Below are 27939 nucleotides of genomic sequence, written 5' to 3' on the forward strand. Positions count from 1 at the left end.
ATACTACAAAAAATACTGTACTATAGTCTCTGTTAGAAATAGTGGATTTTTAAATGGTAACCACTGTTTTGTGCGCGTGTATGTGTGCCTATTTACAGCCACTGCTAGAAAGGAGGGCTGGGAGGGAAAGCAAGCTGGCCTGAATATATGCAAAGCCTTTGCTATTCTATGTTCAAGTTCACCAAAAACCAGGAATGTGCAGATGAGTCCCCAAAATCTCACAAAGGACGAGGTGGAGCTTTTGCAGATTAGGCAGTCCTACCCTCAAGATCAGTTCGTGTTTGAATGTCATAAATGGGCTTGCTATATAGCCTGCATACAGAGTATATACTTTAAAAGGAATTTGTACTATTTATCATAATGCATGATTTGTAAAGTGATGCTGCTGTATTTTAACAAGACTATAATTAGTGAAAAACAAAAGCCAAGAAAGTGTTATTTGAGACGGACAATAGAAATGTTACTGAAGTAACCTTAAGGAGGAGGGGCAGAATGAAATCTCCCAGGGATCACCTGATGGCCCAATGCCAGGGAATGAGGGGCAGACAAACAAGATTGAGCTAGAGAAGATGCAGGTCCCCGCCTTCACCAGAAGAAGAAGGCAAGGTGTAAGCAACTCTGCGTACCCAGGGGCACGCCAGCCCAGGATTCCACGCAGAGACTAATTAGCCAGAGTCAAAAGCTGAGACACAGGAGCAGCTAAGGAGGATATGTATTGCTAAGTATAACCTTAATAAATGTATACGTGTTGTTTTATCTATTCCTAACTTTGCTCTGTTATTGTGAATCTAGGCTTTTAGTTGAATGTATTTGTTTATCTTTAAATCTTATCTGGTAATAATAGCAAGCTTAACACCTGCCTTCACTTTCCATTCCTTTGGGGTGGTTCTGCAATGTTTTTGCAGCAGTGCCCTGGGGTGTAGTCCTCAAGGAGTCCAAGCCGAACAGAACATTTTTCTCTCTAGCTGCACAAGCCAGTTTGCAACGTAGCAACACAAGGTTCAGAAAGGATGAAATCCTTCAGCGGCCTGCGTTGGCTTTGACTGCCAAGGGGGCAGTGAGAAACACGAGTGAACACAGAGGGTTTAGAGTCACTTCATGATTTGCCTTCTACAAAGTCGCAGCCTTGGTTCCCTTTGCTGCTATTGCACACTATCAGCCAATCTTTGCATCTTTGCATCCCTGCTATTCAGTCTTCCACATCTGTTAAGGACCAGTGTTTCCTAACGTATGGTCAGTCCTGCATGCCTGTATAATGCCATCACCTTCCGGATGATAACAGCAGACATCACTCTTGGAGCAATCACAATCTCTCACACCCAGTCTAGACTGAGCACACTGCCATGTGAGCCAGCACACCTCTGGTTGAGGTACTCTTGGCATCGGTATTGCAGCCATCGCTCCACCACTGCACCTCTCGGTATGCCGGTTTTATTTGCATGTTTTTCCTTCCTCCTTAACAGAGCTTGCCCTTCTCTCCATTCCAATACACCAAGAGTTTTCCAAGCATTCAGGAATGTTTCTGACCGAGGTACTCCTGCAAATACTTGGGCAATACTCAGGCAAGCATCAAGGGTATTTCTGTTTCTGTTATTGAGGCCTCATTCAATCAATAGGGTGTGGATGCAGGGAGAAAAGGAGCTCAAATGTCCAATGTCAATAATAATTTTAAGGCTTTCATCTCCAAGAATATTAACATACCTTTATCAGATACTGACCCCCTAACAAAAGTAAACACTTGCAAATCAGAAGGAAAAAGTGGGCACAATTTAACTGTAAATACCGAAAGTACAATGATATAGACATCAGAAAAAGATCTGCATCAGTTACCAGTTTTCAGAAAAGAAAACCTTCTTAGATTGCTTTTATATAAGGTTTATTCTACCATAAACACATAGTATTTTGAGGAAAATACAACTTTTGGGGAAAAAAAGTGGGTTTTTTTAATGAAGCTTTTGAAATACAAAGCAATGGGTGAAATCCCACTGAGACAGCAAGGATAAACAATATTGCAAATATTGGTAGGTGCCAGCTTCGGCATGGGCTGCTTTATTTAAATACCATACTGATTTTTTTCCTATGAGTAATGCCAACAAAGAACAAGAGATTCAGAATTTCCTTAAATTCATGTATCTGCAAATTTTTACATACTGCAGCTCTAATCTTTCCTGCTGAAAACATCTGGAAACTCACATTTTTCTATGTTGTACTTTGTTTCAACTCATGAACTTGGCATGTAGCTCCAGCATACCAGTGCATCACATCAGTCAGTGAAGTCAGAGCCCAGCAGTACGAGCAAGATCTAGGAGAGGTGATTGTTTACAAAGGATGATTTTTTTTATCGATATTTAGATGCCAAGGAAGGTGGGTAAAGTTTTAAAATGTGGAGCTTGTGCCTGTGATTTTACTTTTAAAGCTCAGCACTCCAAGTTAGGCAGGTAAGTGGCCTCTTCTGGAAGAGTGTTCACCCCGTGCAGCACCTTCTGACTTTGCTAAGGAGTCACCACTTCACTCATCACTTCTGTGTGTGCTTACTTAGGTATCGACACAAGAATTTAGGAGAGTGTGTATGTTGAAGCATCCAAGTGTGAAAGTATGAGCTCAAACTTGGGTACTGATGCTTGAGTCTCCCCTGAAGGCCTCGGGTCTCTAAATCATGTGAGCTAAATCACAGGCTGGGTTTACCTCCCTCTCATACTGGCTTTGGAGGTGATTTAGATGCCTCATGTTTAACCATTGAAATTCCATGATTTGAGACCCACTCCTTGTAGGTGGGATATAGTAATCTTCCTGGATTCAAATCATCCTCTTGCTGCAAGCTTATCTTAAACACTTCAGGTTGCACTTCATTTGCAATGATTTTGTCTACCAGAGTGGGGCCCCGGTTTCAAGAGGTTATCACAGCACAAATGAATAATTATTTAAAATATTTCCTTTTCATAAACAGCTAATATTTTTAATAATAAATATGCAAGACTGGGATGACGCAAGTGATACCTCAAACATGTCAATAGCAAATTAGCATAAATCAGATAAACCACCCACAGATTTGTTGTTATTGCTTGATGTTCTAGATTACAGGAGGAAAGAGGAAAATAACTTTTTTCAATTACAGTAAATTTTGCAGAGATTACGCAAGACACACATACATCCTGGTCAGTAAGATGCTCTAAACTGTAGCTCTATGCCTGTAAAATCATATTGGAAGATGTTTTTATTAAGGTCAAAGGGATTTTTTACCAAATGAAACGTATAAAAGATTGGAGGATCTAACTTGCAAGTCTGACTATTCTATAAAAAGAAGAAATAAAAACATCGAGTCATACGTATTTCAGCTAAGTCAGGTTACATTTCTGTAAAATTGAGTTTTCCTTGCAAATTAAAACCAGATGCAGAAATGCTAAGTTATTGTTCCTGAAATTCAGATGTTGCCTTAAGTAACAGGAGTACATACATCTGTTTTGGTCGTCTGAGAGATTACATTTTAAGAGCCTTAAGAGTTTGTAGTTTTCCATTCCAGCCAATTGAAACCTGTTATGAGTATTAGCAGCACATTTTCTATCTGGCTATCTCAGCAATGATGTTTACATCTAATTAGTGCCCACTGTTGTAACAAAACTGCATCCTCATAAAGGTATCTATTTTTGGTAACACATGATAATGAATTTTGCAACTGCCAACTGTTTTTCACTTATTCAATTTTAATTAAAAGCTGGTAGTACTTTATATCTCTATCACTTTCATCTCTTGATAAAAATGTGACTAACATGCCTTAGCTCAGTTTTCACCTACTCTGCTGAGAGAGACTGAGAACTTTTAAGCCAACCTTGAAAAATAAGAAAACCATAGTGCGGAGACATTAACTGCTATATTGTGAATTATACTAAGCATGGAGAGTCTACGTATTAAAAAAGCATTAGAGGAAAGATCCTCTCCGTTGTCACTGTCACTTCTGTGACAGACAGACTGCTGTCTGCTCACTGCCTCCGGTGCCGACAACGTCCTCTACCCAGTTCCGTTTTCTCTAACCTGGCCCTGAGTGAGTACATGTTGCAATGTAAACTTAATTGATTTCTTTCCTTTTGTGCTGCGCTGTTCTGCCTTCTCACCTGCCATCAGTCAGACGCTAATCCTGGAAATCAAAGCGTAACGTTAAGCATGCAGGATTGAGTCTTTGTAAGCCTGAGCCACCAGACAGACAAGGTCTTGGCTCCCAAGAGGGTCTATTGTACTGCTGACTCTGTAGAAATAACAGCAACTCATCCAGGCTGGGAAAAATCCTATCTCTGAGAGCTCCAACAAAAACATGAATGTTATGAGGGCAAGTCAAATGCCAAGTGTTCCTGCCAGCAGGACACAGAAAACAATGAAAGGTGGGGGAGGTGAAGGACATCCTCACATCCAAGAGTTGTATTCGAAGAGTCAGGAGTCTAGCTTTAGTGCTCTGAATTTGGGTTAGACTTCAGATCCGGAGACGCAGACCAGAGCAACTGCCCAGTGTCCTGCCCCTGGGACGGATCCGCAGTAAATGCAGTAGGAGGAGTGAAAGACGAGGGGAAGCACAGAGTAATACCTTCCTGGCAAACTTTCCCAGTCTCTAGCAATTTGTGGCCAAGGACTTCCTGAGTCAAAGGTAGTATCTTTGTACTTAATAAGCCCTGGAGTTTTCCTCCAATGAATTTGTCTAAACTTGGAGAGGGGAATTTGGGTCTGGACTTTTCAGCTTGATTAGAGACAGTTATCTTTGCTAGAAATATTAGCAACAGTTTAATTTTCCTTGAAACTTACCGCAGAGGCTGTAGGTTACAGTTTAATTTGATTTTTAAGAGGGAAAATAAGGCGTGCAAGCTACAGCTGCAGTCAAACAGTTCAAAGGCTTTCTGCTTTTGCCAGAGGCATGCGATAGTTTAATTTGCCAACCAAGCCAAACTAGGCTTTGCATTAAAGTACCTTACAATTTGATTACTTGCTGGTGTTGCAATGCACAAGTTGATCTAAGGAAGGTGGCCTCCAACATGTTGCTCCAGATTGCAATTGCAAACTTACTTGCTCCTGCCCAGGCCAAGCAATTTGCGGGTAATTTACTGACAAGTCCCTTGTATGTGCTGTTTTACACATACTTGTGTGAGACATACATAGACATGTATTTGATCAATCCAAAATAAAATGACAATTCTGTAAATATAAGCCATCCTGATTTTCCTGGAGCGTGAAAGACAAATTAGATGAAGAAATTAGCAAATTGGTAGTTCCTTTACATACTAAGAGTGGGGAAGGAAAGGACAGTATCCTGCACTAAACAACAATCCTCTAAAAACTCCTTTAATGCCAACAAATTCACAGCGCTTGCATATTTTACAGTATTTTGTCCCACTAAGCTACAGGCCTTTTAAAATACACTGTTCCAAATGGAAATACTGTTCCCGTTTTACCCTTTCACTACAGAGTAGAGCTGGTTGATGCCAGTTTTCCAGAATGACCTTAAAATGAAGAGAGACTATGATTTGATGGAAATGTTATGGGACAGTTGTTACAGAAATGTAAGTACGTGAAGGAGACGGAAAGACACTTGAAGCTAGATACAATTTGCTGTTTAATGTATTAATAAATAAAATGTGACTGCAAATCCCACCTAGAAAAAAACAAAACAAAAAACTCCAGAGGTGCCCTGTGAAACCTTCAACTCATGCACTATTCGAAGTGAGAAGTAAGACATCTTTGCCTTTAGATTTTGGGAGATTCATACTGTTGTGCAGTGGGAGCTGTGTCCCTAGAAATGTGAACAGAAAGGGTATCTTTGATTATAAACCACGCAACTCGAACAGTTTGGCTGGCAAACACACAGAGGCAGCCTTTTTGCTCCCTCTGTTCTTGCAAACAAACATGAGAAATCCACACTTCAAAGTCCATGGATGACATTTCAAACAGCAGTTTCCTCATCACTGCAGTCTGGACTAGATCAGAAGAAGCTCCTGGGGGAGATGAAGCTTACCTAAAAAGATGTCACGAAGGCTCATCAGTAAGCTCAGAGGAGCCACTATTTCTGGAAAATCTAAGAAGGCCATATTCTTCCGTCTTAACTATCATCTCCCACAATGGCGTGCAAACTTAAGAAGCAAGTTAAACACCAAAGGCTTGCTGAAAATAAACCTAACTGATAAACAGATTGCTTAAATGACCAGGAAACCCTAGGTCTACATGAAAGCGTGCCAGGCATGTGACAATAGAGCAAAAGTGTTAGGGATGCCACAATACGAGCAAAGCAAGACAAAAACTGGAGTATCTTAGGACAAAATATATCAGACACAAGCTACTAAATTGCAAATATATGTAAAGAACATTTTTATTACTTGGATTTTCTCCTGCTCTTCAGAAGAAAAAAGTCTGAACAATCTCTGCTTCATACAGTATACTACATAAAGGCAATTTCCATGCTTAGAGAGCATTATTTCATGTATCAAAGATTAGAAGAATATCACACACATTTAAAAAATGAAGAAATTCACTTCAGACACATGAAAGAAAAAGTTGCAAAAGATGCAACCAGAAAAAAAAAAAAAAAAAGGCCTACCATTTCATTAGAAGATGAACCACTTTCCATTACTAACTTTGTGGTCAGAATCTGGGAATCTGGAATGTCACTGATGCAATGCTAACCATCAAATGACATGAACATGTAGGGCTTGCCTACACAGGGAAGCTGTTGCAAAATAAGCGAGGGTGTGAATGTAGAATGCATTAGCTACTTGGCATTAACTCACTGTGTGGACGCTCTTATTCTGCACTAGGAGTGCCTTTTGGCTGTTTAGCCTAATCTGCTTCCACAGTGGACTCAAGAAAGGCACTGTTAATGCTGGACAGGAATAGCAAGAGGAAAGCCATCGGTATTGACAGCAGTTTGGAGCTACATCCATTTATGCATGAGTCTTTAGCAGTCTTTGAATGGTCTCTTCTGTAAATTTAATTCAAATTCCCTCAGAATTCCAAATATTCTCTACATACTAGCTCACAAGCAGAAACCATGCCTATGACATCTCCAAACAAAAAGTAACGTCATGTATCTTGTAACCTACATGGTTGGAGGCCGCTCTGCCCATTTCAGTATGTCATTTGTGCATTCCTGTAGTCATTCACTTCTGAAAAGCTGAACTGGTGACAGATTTTCAGGTGCAACAAGCTTCTGCCAGAAAACACTCCCAGACAGAACTGTTCCAGGGTAAGAGAGGGGCAGAAAACAAAAAGAGCAGTGATCAGGCAAGCGGACCAGGCAGCGTAGCTTCCTAGCAGTCCATCCAACAGGCTGCTATGGAGCTAGTGAGCAGAAAAGCCCCTAGCTAGCCCAAATGGTCACACCCCTAGAAGATTATCATTCTGATCATCATTTCAATCTGTCTCTTCACGTCCTCCTCAAAAAACTTTTTGACAAAGACTTCACTGTATTCTTTCCTAAGCAGATGCTGAAAAACGTCTTTAAAAAGTCACCAAAATAATGCCCCCAGCCCCAGTGTCAGACGCACGTAGTTTGCCATGTGTTGGGACATCGGTAGGAATATTTATGAGGTATAGGGTGAGAGGGCATAAAGCTATAATCCCTGAACATTAACCTCTTGATTTTGTGATTGGCGAGGATCGCACCGACTCAGCAGCTGTCGGAAACTGCAGAGAGAGCACAGGAAAGGGCAAACTCTCACCTTCGGGAATCGGCAGGTTTGTAGTACAGGAAAGCAGCTCCACAGCCCCCTTCACCCAAAGGAAGCTGGAGAGACAGATCTGCCTCTTTTGCCAGGAACAGACAGATGTACTGTATCGCTCTTGCGTAAAGACATGAGTACAAATAAGAAAAAGTGAAACTGAAATGGTGGGGACACAATATTCTTTTTTCCACCCCCTGAAGCCCAATGTTGAAACACTTGAAAGAAACTTTTAGGCGAGATATTTTATTTCAAAATTAATATTAATGAAGAGAGCAACATTTGCAATTCTGTTCTTAGTGATGCATTTCAATCCTTCAGAGCACTTTCTAAAACTCTTTTAACAACTTCAAAAATTAATTATTTACTTCATTTAAAAATATATAACATCAAGTGATTACAATTCAATGTGCAGTGAAGCACTATACAAACATATCTACCTAACTTATTGGAATTATATTATTAAGATGTATAAAGAGAGGAGTTGTGTTCATTTCCCAAGCTTTTTCTGTAGAAATTAATTTCTTCTGTATTTTACATATAAACTTTACCACTCCAGTTATTCTGAATTCTGCAGCTTTGCACTGCCTGAAATGCCTCTGCTGAAACGGCCTCTGGGATGGGCAAGAAGCCTCAGCTGTCTGCATGTCATGGTCATTACTCCAGCACCATCTCGGAGCTTGTCCCTGCTGCAGTCACTGCTCGGGGCACTGCCTGGGTACCCGCTCGGGGCTGCATCTCCCACTCTGCTCCTGCCTTTGGTCATCAGCCTGCGGCCCCAACAACCTCCTCAGAAGAGGAATTTTCCTAAAGCAACGAATTGTTTGTGGAAGTAATAACACCTAATTCTTTCTTCTCTTCAACACAAAGCCCTGTAAAAAAGGTCAGTTTTACTACCATGACCATTCCACTGATGGAAAACTGAGGCACAGGGCAGGAATATGTCCAGAGCCACTAGCACATTCTGTGTGCTAAACCGTTGTCTCTCCCATTAGACCACACTGCCTTCCCCCTGAGTAACTAAGGCTATGAACAGTTTCCAAATACATTCTTAGTGAATGCATCAGTTCCATGCTAAAAGCAAAAAATACGATACAGAAACCAGTATCTTTTAGTAATTGCACAATATCTGGTTTTTTATTCTGAGAAAACTAACACTTGCACTGAAGAACACATGATCATTTTCTGGTAAGTCATATTTATAAAATAATGCTTCTTTGCTAAACTACATGAGAAAAGGAAAAAAATCAAGATTTGATATCGTATCAAAACAAGTCAAGAAGTAAAACTCATGTGTTTTTTTTTTAAAGAGAAACTTACAGATCTGCCATTGCGCAATCGTAAAACTGCAAGGTTTTCATTTAGGTTAAGGCAGAGTGACATTTTGTGTGTGTGTGTACTAAGACATTCTGCATAAACTATGCTGCGCACACTGAGCAGATCTTCACTATAATAATCCTCAGTAAACTGTTCCCTAAAAGAAATAAAAAATGTTGCTAATCCCAATTTACACAGCATCCTCCAAAACAATGTCACAGGGGGCTTGTGCAGCTAAACATAACACACTCATCAGTTAGGAACAGCTGATCAGTTATTTTTCTCAACCTGTCCTGTGATGTAAGATTAGGCTTCTTGAATGGCAGTCAGTAGAAAAAATCTAACGCTAAAGCCCTGAGCTATAAATACTCATGGATTATAACTGCAGCAGCCTAGTAGCTTCTGATGGTAATTAGTAGTTAATTTTAAATCTGATCGATACTTATTTTAAATCTCTTTCTGCAGATTCTCATTTGCCAGGAGTGTAACTGGCAGAGTGCATCTTCATTAATGCTACATGCATCAGAAAATCATTACCATTCTATAGGTGTCATTTATGCAGCAACACATGCATTTCAGACTTCACCTTGACATTTTTGCCTGGTGCAGATAATAGACAATCTGGAAACGACTGTGCTTTATGGGAAATGTGCTGGGGAGACTGAGGGGCTTAACTAAGGTCAAGCACAAGGCAAAGTCTTTTAAACCCTCAAGGTCTCTCTATGTCTATGCTTTCCCCTCCAGATCAGATTTAATAGGGTAGTGGAGCGGGACCGAGAAAGGACTTGAACGCCCTCAGCACAGATGCACACAGCAGCAGAAACAAGAATGGCTAAGCAGGACAAGCAGAGCAAGGGAAGCTAATGTCGAATTGATGGGACAGCAGTTGCAGTGTCACTTGGGCTTCATAATAAGGATAAGGAGCACATAGCTAAATCACACGGCATTCTGCACAGTCTTCATCTTTCTAGCAAAGCAGTTAACGTTACGCTCGCTATTTCAATCTTATAGTTATTACCAGGATGGAGTAACATTATAGTTGTCCTCTTAAGAACTATTAACTTCCCTTGCACTCTTTGGGTGGCACATCAGCTCTTGCAGAAACACATACAATCCCTACACGTATGCTGAGAAAGATCAAGATTTTATATCTCAGAATAAACAGCTTAATATAAGTGAAACAATCAAACTGCACTAATTAAGGAAGGAAAACAAAACGGAATGCAACAGAGCTACACTAAGGAATCACCAGCTCAAAACAATGGAGATAAGGCACAGCCTGTTTTTGTCAATGCTTCTTTCACATCAGAAATCAAGTACAGCCCCGCAACCCAGAGTTTAGGTTAGGTCAGAGTTACTGAGACTTTCTGGTTTGTACAGGTAATTAAGAGTCCTCCTTTTCTACACATTTGGCTACAGCTAGGAAAAAAGATGTGGGAACTGGGTTCAGTGACTGGAACTAATGGAAAACCTTTAAGGACAGAATTAATATATAAAGGGGGATCATAAGAAAGATGGAGAGAGACTTTTTACGAGGGTCTGCAGTGACAGGACAAGGGGAAATTGTTTTAAACTGGAAGAGGGTAGATTTAGATTGGATGTGAGGAATTCTTTACTATGAGGGTGGTGAGACACTGGAACAGAGAAGCTGTGGATGCCCCATCCCTGGAAGTGTTGGACAGGGCTTTGAGCAACCTGATCTAGTGGAAGATGTCCCTGCCTGCGGCAGGGGGGTAGGACTAGATGATCTCTAAAGGTCCCTTGAACCCAAACCTTTCTATAATATTTCTCTGATTCCAAGCTTTTATTTGCAGATTCCAGCACTGGCAGTTATAGCTCTTCAGGATCAAATACTACCTTGATATGGCGGGCATGCTAACACAAGAACATGTAACACAATTTAGGAAATTATTTGTTAGATAAAGAAGTTGAAAACTGCTATTAGTGAAGACCATAAAGGGACTATATCATTAAAAAAATGTAACAATAAAAAGTGCTAGTCACAGACAAATGACACAGTTAAGCTCTCCCCATGACAAAACACACTCAGCCTTAACTGAAAAATGGCTGCAACCAACCTTCCTAGAGGTGTCCTGCTAGCTTTTTCATTGCAAAGCTGATCATGGTACAGCATCCGATTTCATATAAAGGAAAACATATAAAGTATCAGAGGGCACATACTTGAATAATAAATAATTCTAGCCAAGGAGATAGGGGAATCTGGAAAACAGCAGTGAGTCGCATGCCAATTTTGTAAACATAGGAAATGATTGCTTCAAAACTTTCAGCTGCTTGAGGTGCTGTCCACCCATATATGACAAACCTAACAGGGAAGAGTCACCGTGTTAGTGACACCCACAGGTATGTGGAAAGGACAGTCATTTAGCAGTAAGCAGAGTTCCTTCGGAAGCGACAGTCTTTGCAATCACGCATTCCTGGGTTACTACATTTGGCCTCTGGCTTGTACAGCACAGAGCTTGAAACCAGGAGCTCGATTATCACTGACAGTGCTGATCTGGAATTTCAGGAATGGGTTGTAGTGGGTCCCGGGAAGCAAGCAGCATCTATGAAGCGAAGAAGCACTCTGTACTTTTGCCAACAGAGAATGTTATGTTGCTCCGAGATGTTGCAAGAGCATACAAGCAGTGTGGGAAAAGTGCAAACAGAGCTGGTGCAGTACGAGCTACAAACGGCATCACGTTATTTACCACGGGGGCAGGAAGGCGTATGGAATTCCACACCACTCGGCACCCGAAAATATTCTTCAGCAAATTATTAAAAAATTTGACTGTAAGCAGCTAAAGGATAACAAGGTAGTAAGAGGCAGTCAATACGTTTCTTGCCAGATCAAATCACGCCAAACTGATCTAACCTGCTTCTCTGATAGATTAACTGTCCCTACTGGACGAGAGAAGTCAGCTAACATATATATGCTAATTTTAAATACAGCTTTTGATGTTCTCCAGATGACATTCTCCCAAGCAAACTAAAGAAATTAGTATAGATCTTCACCCAAGTCCGAGAAACAACATAATAATTAAGCTTTCTTCTGATTACAGCTTCTTTTTTTCTAAAACAGATCACTGGTGTAACAATCATTACAGTAATGCCTAAAAACCATAACAGAGATCAAACAAGATTGTACAAGACACTATACGCATTCATGAAAAGACAATTTCTGGCATTGCAGAGCTACATTCTAAACAATCAGGACAGATGAGGAAAATATCTTACCAGCACTGTCAGAGATGGGAAACCGAGGCAGAAAAAGATTAAGAACCCCATTTTCAAATGAGCTCAGCACATTTGTTGCTGAGCTCGCTTGAACTTCTGGCCATAATCAACATCATGGAAATCACTAGATATTGAGCTCCTTTGAAAACCAAACTTCAATATGAAAATTTGGCCCAGAGGTCTTTTGAAAATCTACATCAAGAGGCTTACCCAAGGTCACCCAGGAAGTCGGTGGCAGGGCTGGGAACTGAACTCACATCTTCTGACTCCCACTCTGGTGCATAACTAATGTCGCTCTGTGTTCTGTTTTAATTAGCTATGGGGAGATCTCAAACCAGAGAACGCTTTTGAAATGAAAGAAAAGAAAAAGCTCGCAAGTGCATTCAGTTTCCTTTCAGAAGCATCAGCACAATGGGCTGCCAGCGACTCGCAAGCAGTAGGGATTTCTAGCTTCTTTAATAAGCTTCTCTTTTCCTTGGAGAAGATAAATTGTTTGTTGTTTTCTTCTCACATATAAAGGCATTCATTGGAGAACTGTTCATTTTTTGTCTAATAGTTTTTTTTTTTACTTGCACTATGCCTCTGACCCATACAAATATTTTTCCAGTGACAAATGATAGAAAAAGGAAGCCTGCAGAGTGCAAAGGCTCCTAAGGATTAGTAGACAACCTCTGGGGCAAGGAGTGGAGACTTATGCTATTGCTTATTATTACTACATTTTTCCTTAGGTAGAGAGAGTTGTTTGAAGTGGTTTCCTTGCTAATGCAGTGGCAGAGCAAACTATTTACTTCGCATGTATATGTGGTTGCTTCAGTACCTCTCTTGCTGTTCCTGTGGAACACCTAAGATGCACTCTTTTCAGCAGCCCACAAGTCCTTTCTGGAACATTTAGATTCTCCATATTTTCCCTGGCTTTGGCGGCATCCATAGCTCTCTAAGCATCTTCCCTGATGAATCTTTGTTGGAGAACTACTGCAGCCATCTCAAGAACAACAGAATATAGAAAATTGTAACAAAGGGGGAAAACAAGCCAAGGATAGAGTAGGTGTCTGTAGCAGCTTCTTTTAGCCCAACGCGCTTTGCTAAAACCTAGATGTGGCATTATTTTGTCAAAGACAGAATAATAGGTTAGCACTTCTATTCATATTTTTGCCATCAAAAGCTTTAGCCTACTTTCCTGTAAAAGACTATGCAGGTTGATACGTCGGAAGAGCTCTTCAAAAAGAGAAGCAGGTCATTTCCTCAGCTCTCTGACCCTGATACGCTGTCTGTGACCACAGGGGACTTCTGAATTCACTTTGTTGGACACTGGGAATCTCACTGATAAAAGCCGATGAGAATTTTGCCCAGTTTTCCTCAGACAGAAAGCTACTTGGTGGATAGAAAAGGAAATTCTGGCTCATGCTGACGGCTGGAGATTTCATAAAAGAGAAGCTGCTGGGTTCATTATTCCCAGATTTCTGTCAAAAGCAGAAAAATTGCTTTCTTTCTTCTTTCCAACTTTCAGTCTTCTTGTACCTCTTTAGTGCTATTTTCAAATCTGCTGCCTACTTTGGGGTATGTTTCTCTTGGGCTCAGAACAGTATCTTACTTCTCTGTCAAAAGCACCTTACGCTTTTCTTCTTCATAATTTTCACTGCTACAAGTTTATGTGTCCAGCTGCAAAGCTGCGTAAGTTTAAAAACAACTTTATCTAGAAAAGCCAAGAAACACTTCACTAAAGACAAAACATAATAGGCATGTGAAGCAAACAGATGGTGGAGTGAGAGAGATGGTGTACAGGCAGCATGTTTTTTCTACAGATTAGCTGGGCGCACAGTTTCTACTTCTAGAGCATTTTTAGTTTCTTTTAATCAGTAAAAAGATATTATTAGCTTTAGTTTAGCACTGGTTCAGGGATTACTAGTGTTTCTACAATGGAAGTCATTACGGGGAGGGAAGGGAAGACAAATTTATTTTACAGGGCTCCCTTCCTTCTGGTGAGTGTTTCTCATGTAAGGCATGGCACAAGAAAAAGCAAAGGGACGCTTATGGGAAAATAAGCGAAGCTGACGATGGAGGTCGGCAGCGCTGCGCAAGCAGAGGGGAAGCGGGCGACTCCATCGAGTCGCACAGTGCGCAGCTGGGTGCGGCAGCAGGCTGAAGGTCCTCACCGGTAAAGCGTTCCCAGAGCCTGCTCCTGCAAGAGTCCTATCTGTCAGGTTCTTTTTTTCCATCTTATCTGGCTCTTGTTTCACTCCACACCCTCCTTTTCTTGTATGGCTTTCTCATTGTCTTGTCTCACTTATCTTGGATCGCAAGCATTCTGGGGCAGGGAACGCATCTTTATATAGTAAAGAGGCAGTGCTTTTATGGCACTATATGCATAATTAATAATAATTTGTTCAGTATATAAAGTGAAACTTCTCAAATAAGCATTAAAAATCAGCCATGTACAAGAGGGGATCTCTTCAGTTAATGAAAAACATTACTGAAAATCTTGGGGTTAGCCTTAAAGTGTATGCTTAAAACAAACCACGACCGCTGTTAAACACGCAGGTTGCACATGTTCTGGAATGCTGATTGAGCAGGCTTATGTGGGATCATCCAAAACCTTTGCAAGCTGATGAATCTGAATAATTAAGCTCTCCCTTATTACAGGTCTCCAAAACACATAATCAGGTCTCCACAAGAGTAAAGTTCACTCCAGAGACAAGTATACATCTTTGACTAATTGGGTGTTTTGATCAGCTGGATTTGGTAAACTAAGGCTGCATTTGAGATACCGGTATCGACCATATACAATACTATATGCTGCCATATAAGTTATGCATTCTGCTGTCTGCATACTGACCCAGCAATAGATCTTACAATGTACGTTATTTTACTCTATATCTCTTTTCACTTTTGAAAAGTATGAATTTCTAAGGACCTTTTGAAATACTTTCTCCTCTTCCAATAAAATCACAAATGGAGTTGGTTTTTTTTTGGTTTGTTCTGTTCTTTTTAACTAGGGAATTTGACTCTATATTATGATCCTGACCATGAAATGAGGTCCACCAGGGCAGTACCAGCAGTCTTGTTAATCGTGTTGAACAGTCATCTTGTTGTCCCTAAGCTCACTGAAGGATGGAAATCCCTCTTTACATATGCTACTGTCATGGCTAACATCCCAAGAAGAATTTTGTCTAGTCTGTTGATCGCACAAAATTTAGAATTTAAGTAAGTAACACTTAGACAAAGCATATCCATGCATGAAAAATCAAATACAATTACAAATATCAAATAATACAAAAATGCTTTTGAAGATGCAGGTGAAATTTTACTTGGAAGAACATAATTAGAATCCTGTTCACACTGATCTAAAACCCTGAAAAAGGAACAGAAATCAGGCAGTGCTAACATACTAAAACTGGTATAAACCAGTAGCATTAGCACCGCCCCGCTGCACTCTTGCTTTAATCCTGCAAACTTGTCTGGCATAGGTAGCCACAGGCATCGTTGCTAATATGCAACATCATAAAGATCTAGTTATTGGGTGCTTGAACATTTAAAGTGAGTTGAGCATTATAATATTGTAAAAACAAGTTTCTAACTGAAATCTTAGTTAGCAGTACAACATCACTCATTTCTTTCCAAAATGAATTAATTATCTTGAGATAATGCACAGCTTTAATGTTCTATGTAAAATTTTTTGAGATAGAGCACTTACTTAACCAACTAAGAGCAACTTATACCCAAATATGATTTGAAATAATGAAAACTTCCTTATCAGAGGCCAACATCAGATTTAATCCATTGAGCAATACTTGCAATTAGTACACAAACAGATGGGTGGAAATGCAGAGAGTTATTAACATTTGAGAAATTAGGAAACCTTATAATCAAAACATTATTTTACAAATCTATTTAAATACAGACGAGGAATATGTTCAGGCAGGTCTTCTATTTCAGACATTTTATTTCCCTTTGAAACTTAAAAAAAAAAGAAGCAGCAAAAGAAGACGACAGACATGTCAATGGCTGAACGGGTGGGTAGGTCTTCCTGGGAAATGAATCATATTTTTCATTCAGTTTTATGAAAGTCTTGCTTCAAGCATGCCTATAATTACTATTTGTTGCAATGGCACACCAGTCTGCCATGCAGTACAGTTTACAAGGATTTGCTAGTTTTCTGAGTGTGCGAATCTGTTTTGGGGACACAAATAGCAACGTGGGTCCTTTCCTCAGCATGCACACGTGGGCTGGGAGACCTGATAAAGAAATTTTAGTATAGGATGGTCAGGAAGGTTCTTTGTTATAATAGTCCGAATTGCTAACTGCAGATGTATAGTAATTATCAGTATAGACTGAGACAACTATCTAAATTCTGTGGCCAAAGTTAGCTCTGCCTCAGAAGCTGTTACTACAAGGACACTAAAACCAACCCAGATTATGGCCTGTCTTTGTCAGTCTTGATGTTTTATATAACTTTCTATTAATGCCTTGCTTGGGTACCTTCTATGTAAAATCAAAAGTGATTCTTTTACAAGCCATTCCACCAAAGGCGCCCAGCCACTGCGCTGGCAGAGAGAGCACCGAATTAGATGCTAAAGAGTCTTACATAGTGCTTCAGGAAAGTCAGCTAACTATAAAAGGGATCTACAACTACCACCAACCCTGAAACTGCTAAAGGTACCACACAGCACATGCTGATGACAGCATTTCAGGTCTCTCATATTTGGGAGTTTGGTACTTTATTCTGCAAAAGCCTCCTACCACTAGAGATTTAGAGTTCTAAGGCTTCTCTGGAGTGCAAAGCTCTTTCTTTCAAAAAAACAGGAGACAATATCGTTTCTTTCGAAATATGTCAGTCAGAGAAAGCAATAGCACCACTCTCCCCTTCTTTCAATAACTAAGAAGATATAGAAAAATTTCAGTTATTCTTGGGTAGCTTGCAGCCCTACTAAGGAAAAAGTAGGGGGCCACTCTGACGTCTTCTGCTGAAGCTGGACCAGTGTGCAGCTGGAGCAACGAGTTGAAAATGAGAGCCAGAAATCCAGAGCATGATTTTACAGCTCCAAGAGCAGGGCATTCAACTGGGAGGGAGAAAGTTTTGAGCTTCTCCCTTAGCTCCCTGGTTATTTCTAGTATCTATTCACATGCTGACGAATGTAAAAAATTCCTTTTTTCTTGGTCTTCTCCTGACATCCCTGCTGTTTTTGAAGAGAAGAGGAAGACAGGGGTCTACACCCAAATAAACAAATGCAGCATCTCAGTTCAGGCTTTTGGATTGCTCACTGGAGACATGGAAGTGTCTCTCACGGGAACAGTACATGGCACAACATACTAGCTGCATCCCTGAACAAGGTACCTGTGTCTAAAGGAAAGACACTGTTTCATCTCCATGTAGCAGTCCAGATCACTTACGTGTTCCAAGTATTCTGCTGCTTAAGCTTCTTATGTGTTGTAAATCCTATCCTTGAAGGTCTGTTTTCATTCATTGTACAGAATGTGTAGGTGCCTAACTCAGCATTAGGCATTCTGCTACATAACTTCATCTTCTGATGTTTTTAAGAAACATATATCTAAATCTACAAATGTCTCCCCAACCACTCTTTCTTTTTCATCTGACTCTTTCAGGATCTAAATCCTTAATGGACTTCATGGAGTCTGTGGCATATCTCTCTTTTAGCATAGATCTGTGTGTTCTATGGCAATCTCATTTAAAGTGCAGATTTTGTGTGCTCATTACAATGAAAAAAAAAGAATGAGGGGAAAAGTAATAACAAAAAAGCTTATAATCCAAAACTACACTTGCTGAGAACCTAATTGTGGAAAAAATCCAACAGCTGAGCTATAGTGAACATTTTTTACCATGCTGACCGATTCATTCAATTATCCTTTTTTCCTTTCTGCAACTACAAATACTGGAACATAATTATTAAAAAAGATTTTTTCCTTTTTCAGGTTATCTGTGTTTTATATATTCAAAATATATAAGCCATTTAACGTAAAGCTTTAACTACTGTCTCCTTTTAGGCTGCTTCATTAGTATGCAAACAATGCTAGATCCTTTAGAGGTAGCCTGAAAAAAATGCAAGCCTTTCACAGACTGTATTTACATAACTCTGCTAATTTAACATTTCTGTGTCATAGAAAAAATTCCTATCTTTTATTTTGTCACTATACTTTTATCAGTTAGTGACCTCAACCACTCACATAGCTTCAACTACTATCTGAAGTTCATACATTTGTCTTTCCTTTTTTAACCTCCCTCTTTTCAGTTGGTCCTGTATCTCAAACCATCTCTCTCTCGTCTCATTTCACATACCTCAACATTGAGATCAACACAGAAAGGGCAGAAATATAATTTTTAGGCCAGAATCTACTGTTCAGACAGATTTGCGCAACAGCCTAAAAAATGCAGAATAAGAAAGTAAAAAGTATTTAAGCTCTTTAGAGTCCAACACCAAACGTGAATTAGAGAATCCACGTTGTCTGCCTGATCTTGAAGAGGGCTGCCAATGATACCAATGGGCTATTCTGGAGCCTGGTGATGATGAGAACACAGGGATGCCTTTCCAGTGATGGTCCCTTACTCCCAAGAAAGTCACAGAAGTATCTATTAGAACTCCTTAGAACTGGGAGTCCAGTGAATGAATGTTGGTTTTACAGCACTGGAGAGAGAGCACCCCTTACATTTCTTCTCGAACGCTTATACTACTTCTATTACCTGCCTCTAGTCATGTCTACATTAGCGTTGTCTTTGAAAACCTATTTTTCTACGGGCACATTAGCCTGAGCTGGGCTAAAAATTCTGTTATCAGTATTTGCACTGCCCAGTTTAACAAACTGCTTCTGCCCCTGCTGCGGTCACAGCATACACATACTCACTTTGACAAAGCCAACATCTGTGTCTTTCAACATTTTTTCTCAACTGATGACAAAACTAATGGGAAAAGGGAAATAAAGATGAGAGATACCGTTCAACAAGCAAATATGGAATATAAACCCATTGAGTCAGAAGTTAAAAAGTGTATAAATACAAAACTTGTAAGAAAATGGAAAGTATCTGTAAAAATAGAAAACCTATGGAAGAAAGACCAACACTGTGAAATTTGTCTAAGATATTATTTGCAAACTGATTTTTAGGCACCTGAACAAAAATGTTCTGATTCTCAAGGTGATCATTATGCATAATTCCTTTCACTTGGGCCTCAGTGTTTCTAAGAAATCAGGACACCTACTCACATGTCTAAGCACTGGGTCAGTTTATGCCTGTAAATGCCATAACAGTGAATCGGCATCTCTTCTAAGAAACGGTATTGCTAGTTACCTCATGCATTGAATGAAACCTTATGTTAAAACTGGCCTTCAGATTAGAACATTAGTTATCTACAAGCTCAAAAGTATCTATCCATACATGATTTTCCTGTCTTCATACAAAATGTTTCAACAAAAGTAATTCTTTATCCACATATGAATGCAATTATTTACACAGGAGGAACACAAAGTCTGCTACCAAAAGGCCTTCTTTACTTTCCAGAAGTCCACATTTTCTCAAGCACAAAACAAATCCCTTTGTGCTTATTTTTTTGGGCAAGAAATAAACACAAAGACTACAAAATAGCAGTATTCTCTAAAGACATAATGAAGTCATACATGTCATTAAAGTTTAGTCAATCTGCTCGAAATCCTCTAAGGCAAATACATTCAAGGTTAACTCAGCCAGCTCTGCTCTTCTACTGATTATATGACTTGATCTCCTCTGAGAAATGTAGATTTGACCTTCAAATTCTGCAACTAACTAGGAATTTCAAATTAAGCATATGTAGCTAGTTTTTGACACCAAGAAATCTTTTCCACCTTTTCAGTAAAGTAGCTGGGTAGAATGAAACAGACCCCCAGTCCTGCTTTTGTGTTTTCCCAACAGCAATTTTCAGTTATTTAAGTAGTTTTTAAAGCTCCTTCCCTCAGTTCTTATCCATTTTTCCCATAAGTCTGGAGCTGCTGACCTAATAAATCTGGCTTTTTAATATTTCTAGGCTAGAAATATACTATACTGTATCATACATTTTACTCCTTACATTGACCCTAATTTGTCTTGACCTTAATAACCAGACTGCAACAATTGTGCAAATACAAAAAAACAGAATAACTTACACAGTTCAATTTGCAAAATGAACACACAAAAAAAAAAAAGGATATGAGAGCTGTAAAGCTAATGGAAATGTATGAACTGTAACAAGGTACATAACTATTACAGAGTCCTGAATTCACCAAATCATTGTAAACACACTTCATGTTTTCAAGAAAGGCTTTTGGTTGAATAGTGGACTTTGAGACCCAGGGAATTCTGGCTTCAGCTCCTAATCCTACTATAGAATGCTTTTGTCTTATTCAATAAATAATCAGTTTCTCTGAAACATTTTTTCCCCTAAGTAAAACTGGGAGCATAAAAGTTTCCTTCCTCACAGAAGTGTTCTCCTGTTGGAGAGAAGTTTTGGGCATGAACGTGCTAAGTGTTGAGATCAACAGCAGAAAGATTAGTTGTCCTCGGTTGCAGAGAGAGGTATAGAATAAGTTTTAACAACCAGATCTTTAATAGCTTACCAATTCTAGTGTTACTGAGAATAAAACAAAATCTTTAAAAGTAAACAGTTACAGTTACCTAAGTATTTTTGCAGCACAAGAGCGGATTAACAGAAACTACTGATCTCAGAGAGCTCAAGATCATTCCTAAAGTTCAAGGGAAAATGGCAAAGAAAGTTAAGTATCCCTGCCATATTTCTAATAGCACAGTTAAAAATGTTTGAACTTCTTCCTAGCTTTTAAATATTTTTGTTAGCAGCACAAATTAGCATTGTTTGCTCTTAATGATTTTCTCTCAGAGGATCTGCTCTCTTCCTCCTGCCAATTGTTTCTGGCGAAGCTCAGCAAGCCCATAGAGCAATCTTTCTTTGCCATTTGTGGAGGCCTGCCAGAAGAGGCCAAACAGGAGTTAAGACTTGATTTAAACAAGTCTCAGTTTCCGTACAGCTCCTTGATTAGCTCCTTTGGCTAGTTACCACCATAAATTATATCAGAGAATTATGCTCTGGGGTGGGCAAAGTGGGGGAATGGGAGGGGGGAAGGTTCACTATGTATTTTACCTGGTAGATACATGAAAAAGGATTTCAAGTGCAGGACTAAAAGTGAATTCATTTGTCCTGCTGAGATTGTGAAAGGCCACTTTTCTAGAATTCCAGCAAATACAAAGACCCTCTAAAACTCTCTGCCCCTCTAAACTCTCTGCCCTTCTAAAACTATTCAAGTAACAGATGACTTTGTAAGGGTACCTGGACCTCCCTTAGACCTGAATACTTTTCAAGAATGATGCTTCATCTGAAATTAATTAAACCTCACACTATCACTTAAATTAGCTACCTTTCTTCCCAAATTACGTTTTCAAAATTTCATACCTTGAATCCTTTGCATCACTTCCCAGCAGAAGGCAGGCTCCCTCATGATGTGAATGTACTAACAGAAATTATGGGCAGAATGATAGCAATTTTCAGCAGATATAATGCTGTTGAATTTTAAGGGTTCAGACAGAAATTTTCTGAGCCAGCTGCCTGACTCCGGCTGATACATATGTTTTGATACCAAATGCAGCAAACATGGTACAAGTCTGTTCTGAGATTAAATTAGGCCAAGACACAGAGTAAGAATTACAAAGATTAGCAAAATTGTGTTGTAAATGATGATTTCAAGAATTTCCAGTATCAGATATTTGGCAATGAAAGGGAGACTATCATGTCATGGATTTGACAGTTGGCATCCCCACACAAAACTCGGCATGTTAAAAGCTTAGCAAAAAAAAATAATTCTGTGCATATCTTACTAAATTATTATTACCTAGGAAGTTAAAATTTCTAAGGATTTCCTCACAAGCAGGAGCTGAGGTGTAGGAGGTTCCACTTCAAAGATTATTAAAGAAATTATGTTTCTGCGGGACTAAGGAAAGACGCTTTTATGTACTGAAAGTTGGAGAAGAGTCAGGAGTAGGATCAGTGATCCCTCCTAGGGATCCCTGCTGGAACCAATTTTATTCAACATTTTCACTAATGACCCAGAGAAATGAGAAGCTGGTGAAATCTCTGAGTGTGAGGATGCTGTTAAACTCTTTCAGGTAGTCAAGTGTTGCCCTGATAATGAGGAACTACATTAAGACTTTACAGAAGTAAATGGTCAAAAAGGTGACAGAAGAGCTTCAATGTAGACAAATGTAGGTGATTAACCTAGGGAAAAATAATCCAAACCATGCCTGCACAGTGCAGAACTCAGACCTTGTAGTTACAAATCAGGAAGGAGATCTTGGCGTTGCCACTACCAGTCCTGAAGCAGCTCAATGCACAGGACAAGTCAAGGAAGACAAGAAGCTTCTGGGCATCACCAGAAATGGCACTAAGAACATGACGCTGAGTGCATTCCTGCCTGCACATAAAACACTGGTGCTCCCACATTTAGGTTACTATGTGCAGTTCTCTTTTTTGCAACTCAAGGACAAAGTGGAGTTACAAAAGGTACAGCAAAGGGCAACTAGAATGACCAAGGAGAGGGACAAACTGCTTTATATGGAGAGACTAAAAATGCTGAAACTCTTCTGTAGCCTAGAATGTGAGTCTGCAGAGATTATGAGTGAATGAAAACAGGAAACTAGGAAAAGGAGAAGGAAGGGAAAGGGAGGCAGTTTTGTGTAACAAGTAAGATAAGTGGCAAGAATGCACAAAGAGGATGAATTGGGCAAGAATTAGAATGGTAAGATGAAAAATACAGTAGCAGCTGGGCTGAAGGAGAAGAGGTGGGAGTGACAGGCACAAGCAGGGGCTGGGTTGAAGAATGTCAGGAAAATCTGGAAAGGGTAGCAGGGAGATATATAGAATCATAGAATTATTTAGATTGGAAAAGACTTTTAAGATCATCAAGTCCAACTGTAAACCTAGCACTGCCAAGTCCACCACTAAACCAGGTCCCTAAGCACCACATCTACACATCTTTTAAATACCTCCAGGGACAGGGACTCAACCACTTCCCTGGGCAACCTGTTCCAGTGCCTGACTACCCTGTCAGTGAAGAAATTTTTCCTAATATCCAATCTAACCCCACCCTGGCGCAGCTTGAGGCTGTTTCCTCTCGTCCTATCGCTTGTTACTAGGGAGAAGAGACCGACCCCCACCTCACTACAACCTCCTTTCAGGTAGTTGTAGAGAGCAATAAGGTCTCCCCTCAGCCTCCTCTTCTCCAGGCTAAACAACCCCAGCTCCCTCAGCCGCCCCCCATAAGACTTGTGCTCCAGACCCTTCACCAGCTTCATTGCCCTTCTCTGGACATGCTCCAGCACCTCGATGTCCTTCTTGTAGTGAGGGGCCCAAAACTGAACACAGTACTCGAGGTGCGGCCTCACCAGTGCCAAGTACAGGGGGAAATATCCAAGGCTGCAATAGGAGAGTTTGTAAAAATACAACATTTTTTCCTTGAGTCTGAAATTAAACTTGAAATTCCAGAACCTCAACACTGGGAAAATCTCTCACTAGTGGCTGGTCAGAAAACAGAACCATAAACTGTTGCTTCTGCTGGTATTTCTTTGCCTTAGTGGCAGGGGACACCATATACCCAGATGTTCCAAATCAGCTGATAACACGCAGGCTCAATACAATGAAAATAAGTCAAATTTGCTAGTTTTCATTCTGAGTCAGAGTAAAAAGTTCAATTTTTTGGCTCAACCAATTCTAATCTCAATACATCTGACATGAGATCAAAACCAATACAAAAAAAACCCCAACCCCAAACCAAAAACCAAATAAAAAACTGCCAGCTCTTGTATTTCCTAAGTTTAAGTGCTAAAATTTTCATCTTGCAAGTCTTGTAGGAGTGGCGTGGGGTAGTGGGCTAGCAGAAGGTTGGTAGGTGGAAAAGAAGGGAGGAGTAAGGCATAACAATGAGACATATTTCTGAAATTTTATAAGACTATTTCTGTGACATTTCAATGAATCATTTTCCAACATCAATAAAACTTACAAAATACTCAAGCCTGTTTATAAGCTGTTGCAATAATGGATAATAAACTAACAAGGGATTCCTTACATCCCTAAGAGGGAGTTGTCTAACTCCACATATGCTACTCAGTATACTGACTTCATGGAAATACAATAGCTTTTGTTCAATTTTAAAAAATGCAAATATTAAGACTTAAAAAACCCCCTCTTTTTGAAAGTATCTCCTTTTTCCAGTTGAAATACTAGTACCACTTGTGGGAAGCACTCCTTAACCCCTGTAGAAAAGTGGGAAGCTCTGTATAATTCTGATAAGATCAGTTTTACAAAAAAGTATGTCTAAACACTGCTTACATGAAAGATTTCAGTTTACAGGAAAGAAAGGGAAATCCCTGCTGACGGAATTGCACAAGATGTACCAATTACAAGGTATAACGTTATGACATAAGGAGATGTTTTTATTTTGGTTTCTGATGACCGTATGAACCGCAAAGACAAGACTTCAACAGGTTGCACTCCACACATGTAACTGGTGTCAGGAGGCAATAAACTCACTACAGCCACCTTATACAGATAGTTTTAGCATTGGTATGAAAAGAAATGGGTATTGAAAAAGAGAAAGAACACTTGTAAATATAAAATACAAAACACCAGACATAACATTACAGAATCGATCACTTTTTTTCTCATCAGAAAAACAGAAAACAGATTTACTCTGATGAAAACTGTGACAAATCTAGTTCTATGAGCTGCTTACGTAGTCTTTAATAAAAAACACTCCTAAATAGAAAATAACACTTTTGCTATAACATACATGGCTGAGAATTTTACTGAAAGCAAAATCAAAAAAGCATGGAAATTAAAATTGTTGAGCTATGTAAATATATTTGTGGTTTCTCTACACATTTAGAATTTACCCTTTTGACCTCGTGTCTAAGTAAATAAATGTCTTCATTCAAGATATTATCAAACTAAAAAACTTCTAAGTTGATTAGCCACATCCAAATATAATTCCATTCATATTTATTCATATTTATAGTTTGGACTTGAATAATAAAATATTTTGTAACAGCAAGTGTGACTAAATACTTCCACCTTGAAGTGCTGGAATTGTGCAATATTCTTCCGAAACATCTTGCTAGAATACTCCTTGACACGACTTGTGTCTTGTCCTTTGTTTTAAAAACATGCAATTAAAAAAGTATTCATATAAATCTTCTTCCAGTCTTAAGCACCCCTGTTTGTTCACTTAGAAAGACATTATCCACTTCAAGTAGCCAGAATAAACTCCTTTCTGTATATATTCCTCCTGAAATTATGGTTTATTATACTGCCTATCTTTGTATTTTGTATTACATTTTTGTGAGTCTTGGAAACCAAAGAAGAGAGTAGGAAATACCATATTATATCAAGAATATTCATTAACAGGATAACCGTCTAAAGTATTTCATTTCTTTGTTAACTATTTCTACATTACATAAAACTCTAAGGCAGCAAGAGACATCTATTCTGTTGCTACAAAGAGAACGACAAAGTCAATTAACTACTTCTTCCTGTGATTTTAATGACTACTCATCTAAAATTCAGTGATGTAAAACATCAAATAAATCTTAATAATAGCTGCACTGTATTCACTACATGAGAGTTCTCCAGTCCTCTGTTCCCATTACTGTCCAAGTATTTCACAACCATTTTGAATAGATGAATGGGAAGAGCTATCTAACTTTGACAAGGCCATCATCTCCTACGAGGATAGCTTAAGATCTGTTTAATGCTTTTGATGTTCTAAATGCCTTAGCCATAACTTCATGCATCAGTTATTTCACAACTATCCTCTCAGGTTTTGTTCTGTTTCGGCTTTTTCATATTAAAGGCTTCTGTGTAAGCTTATATTTTTTATTAAGTCAATAATTTAACTTTTAGCCTTATTTTCTGCCTTATTTTAGCTTATTCCACTTATTTTAGCCTTATTTTACATTTCTTATTTATCTTTTCAGAAAAAAAATATGAGTTGTTCTTCCTGTAATGCATATTTTTTGTCTCTCTTTCCTGCACTGAGATTTTTTAAAATATAAAGCACAACAACATTAGACTACTTTAACACAATGAAAAAGAAGCTCACTGATTTTACCATTCTACTTGCAGAATCTAAATTTGGGAGATTTGTACTTGTCCACAAATTCTCAAGGAAGTTATGAAAAGAGAGAAAGCTACAGAATCTCTACTACAAATTTATGGTTTTGCTCTTAAAAACCAAGTGCATTTGACCTTTGAACTTGAAGCTAAATGAATTTTTTATATTTGTTTTACAAATTTGGAATTGCTTTACTTGCATCTTCTGAAGAATCACAGTGGAGCACATCAGGAGTTACATGTTCACTTCTCAAAAATATTTTTAAAACATCACTCTTTCCTGAAGATAAGCTGTCACAAGTGCATTACAAAACAGCCCTTTAATTATACAGTTTCATACTGTAAAAAAAAAAAAAATACAGGGGGTGCCCGTGTTATTGGTAGCACAAGATAGCTGCAGAGCAATAAATAGATCAGTCTTTAACATTTCATTCTATCATCATGACTCAGAGTGTGGTTCAATGTCTCATTCACTAGAGCCATCAAAACCATAATTACAGAAAGATCCATTTCCTCCTAGGTCTTTCCATGCCATTGGCCTGTATTGCTGATGCTGCACTGACTGGCGGGGTGACCTTCAGAAAATCACTTTCCCTTTCAGTGTCTGAATTTCCTCATTTGAGATGCCTTTGTTGGTAAAACACATCAAGACCTGGTGATTAAAAACAAGGTATATATGCAGTAGTAATTAAATAAAACCTAGTTATCTTGTACTTATGGTGCACAGGCCTGTAAAGTCATCAGCACACCCACCAGTCTTGACACAATGGTACTCATGATGATGACTATAGTCATTGTTAATACATGAATGTCAAAGAAGCTATTTTCTGTATAGATGCCAACAAATACTAGATTAAAGTGAGGAAATTCAACATCAGGTAAAGAAGGATACTAAAAGCAATGGACTTCTGCACGTTCATTCATCATCTGCTATGTGCTCTCAGTGAATCTGCTGACAAGGAACTAATTTTACTAGCTGTTTCCTGTTCCCAGCCTTTCAAAGAAACTCCAAAATATATTCAACATATTTAATGGAGTTGTATGTCCAATCAAAAGAAAAAAATACAAACAGTAGCAGTGAAAGAAAATAACCAAGTAATGGGGTTTATTGCTGGTTCTCATCCTAAAAAGCCCATCAGTGCACGGAATCGCATAGTGGCAATAGTGATGGACAAAGGTGCAAGGGAGAATAGAAGAGCAGTAGCTTGTCCTGTTGCCACCCAGGGAAGAGTTTACAGATGCCCTCCATTACACCCCTAGAGAAGATGATCTTTTTTGCATTTAAATATATTCTGCAGTGCTAATACTTTCTGTACAGTAAAATGACAAAATTGCTGCTAGGAAAAGGGACTGCTGGATATTTAAGTATATCAAAGACAGCTCATATTACAAAAGATGCAGAAAGGATGTGAAACCTCACTTCCAAGTATTTATGAAATAAAGCATGCTTAATGAAACTTCTGCTGAAAATGAGTAAACAGCACATGATTACGCTTTGCTTCTCTATTTTAATATAAACCCTTCAATCTAACGAGTTGACTTCAATTGAGAAATTATTTCTGTGACCC

The 27939-nt window shown here is 39.1% G+C and overlaps 1 protein-coding gene across 3 annotated transcripts in view; it reads right to left on the reverse strand.

Moving 5' to 3' along the window:
- Positions 1–27939, reverse strand: part of NSMCE2 (NSE2 (MMS21) homolog, SMC5-SMC6 complex SUMO ligase) — a 137184-nt gene that overhangs the window by 8217 nt on the left and 101028 nt on the right. The window lies entirely within an intron of this gene.

Source organism: Platalea leucorodia, assembly GCF_965183815.1.
Source record: "Platalea leucorodia genome assembly, chromosome: 1".
In the NCBI taxonomy this organism is placed as follows: domain Eukaryota; kingdom Metazoa; phylum Chordata; class Aves; order Pelecaniformes; family Threskiornithidae; genus Platalea; species Platalea leucorodia.